Raw genomic sequence first — 2,299 nt, 5'->3', positions numbered from 1 at the left:
TGTTCAGTAATGGTAGCCAGGCACCATCCAGTGTCTTCTGTTCTCATGACAAACTAGGCAGCCGCTCACAGAGGTGATTAACCACACATTGCTTTTCCTCCTCCTATTCCTGATAGGTTAAGAAAGCAGGACTTCCTTTTGGGCAAGGGAGACTCAGAACCCAGGGATTTTAAGTTTTTGACTAACTCACCAATGTGTTTGAAATGTAAAAGAAAGATAGGCCTTGACTGTAGTCAAACTTTGATATTTAGTACGCAATGAAAAGAATTTGAAGGAGCTCTGGTGGTCTCGTCTGCAGTGAGTTGTGCTGAGAACCCAGAGGCAGCATCTTTGGTGGTTTGAAACCCCCAGCAGCTCTGAGGGAGAAAGATGGGCCATCTCCTCCCCTGTGGTTTACAATCTCAGAAAGCTGCTATGAGTCAGTGCTAGACCAATGGTCATGAGCGAGTGAGCTTGAGGATACTTTTAATAAGATTAATATGTTTAGCCCAGGACCTGCAAGCATATAATCAGATGGTCCTGTGTTCTATAGGTGGAGGGTACTCAGAAAGGGTAAACCTTGAAAGGGGGATTGGACAGAGGATAAAGTGACTCTTGTCAGACATGTCATTACCAAATATTTTTTCCCAATCTGTGGCTTCCCTTTTTACCCTGTTGGAGAAGTTTTTGGATGTGCATAGGGATTTAATTCTTAGAAGGTCCCATTAATCTATTTTATCCTCTCCTGGTTGTAGATTTTCCAGGATGCTTGGAAGACTGTTTATGTTGTGGATTAGGATTACTAGAGTTCTTCCAAACTTTTCTTTAATGAAATTTATAGTCCTTGGTTTTAGTCCTAGGTCAATGATCTACTTTGAGTGGTTTTTGTGTATGGAGTGACCTGTGGATCTTGCTTGAGTTTTCTGCAGATAGTTTTCCAATTTTGCCAGCAATATTTGTTAAAAAGGCTGTCGTTTGCCCACTTAACTGATTTTATCTTGTCAAAAATCAGTTGACCATAAGTAGATGGACTGATTTCTGGATTCTCAATTCTATTCCATTGGTCTATGTGTCTGTCATTGTACCAGTACCACACTGTCTTGACCACCATAGCAGTGCAGTAGGATTTGAAATCAGTGAGTGAGATGCCTCCTACCTTGTTTCTCTTTTTAAGGAGTGCTTTGCTTATTCTGGGTCTCTTTCCATTCCAAATGAAACCGGAGATTACCTTTTCCATCTTGTTGAAGAATGGGATTGGTATTTGTATTTGGATTGCATTGAACATATTAATTGCCTTTGGTAGTACTGTCATTTTCACGATATTGAGTCTTCCTATCCACGAGCTAGGGATATTCTCCCACATCTCCAGGTCTCTTTTTGTTACTTGTAATGTGAAGTGACTCTTAATGGTGATTGAAATAGAAGGAGATGTATGAGAAGAGTACAGAAAATAGAGAAAGGCTTCCACTTCCTACACAGCCTCCAGAAACTCTGTGAACTTTGATAAATGTTGATAGTTATCAAAAGGCTTCAGGCCTTTTGTTCATAGGGTCGCTATGAATCGTGCTCAACAACATCTTTTAAAAGGGGGGCAAAGCAACCACCCCAAACAAAATGAACACCCCCTCAAAGAAAACCCAATAACCCCCCCCCAAAAAAAAGTTGATTCTGACTTTTAGCAACCTTTCTAGAACAGCATCCACTTGACATCAGCAATTATATCCTTGTTCTAAGTGTAATAGCCTCTTCTAAACCCAGCTTGAATTTCTGGCAGTTCTCTGTGAATGTACTGTTCTGGCCATTTTGGGATGACATTCAGCGGTATTTTGCTTGCAGGTGATATTAATATTGTTTGATAATTTTCACATTCTGTTGGATCGTCTTTCTTGGAAATGGGAACATATATAGATCTTTCAGTCAGTGGGCCAGCAACTGTCCTCTAAATTTCCTGGCATAGACTGGTGAGCATGTCCAGGGTGGCATCTGTTAGTTGAAACATGTTAATTGGTATTCCATGGATTCCCGGGACCTTATTTTTTTGTCAGTGCCTTCAGTGCAGTTTGAACTTTTAATTATTACTGTTGGCTTTTATTCCTATGGTACTTCTGAAATTTTTCAGTGTCAACGAATTTTTTTTTAAATTACTGGTTTGCATACAATCATTCATGTACATCATGGTTTGTTTATTTTTTTTGACAGTTTTTATGGTTTATTTAGCACAAATAAAATGTGCAAACAAGCTTTCTTTTTTAAAATTTCTTTATTTTTCATTTCAATGAACATCTACAGAGATTTTGGAATTCCATTCATTCATTGTTGC

Source organism: Elephantulus edwardii, unplaced genomic scaffold, assembly GCF_000299155.1.
Source record: "Elephantulus edwardii isolate Elephantulus edwardi_28Jun2011 unplaced genomic scaffold, EleEdw1.0 scaffold00086, whole genome shotgun sequence".
Taxonomy (NCBI): domain Eukaryota; kingdom Metazoa; phylum Chordata; class Mammalia; order Macroscelidea; family Macroscelididae; genus Elephantulus; species Elephantulus edwardii.
This window is presented reverse-complemented; position numbering follows the sequence as displayed.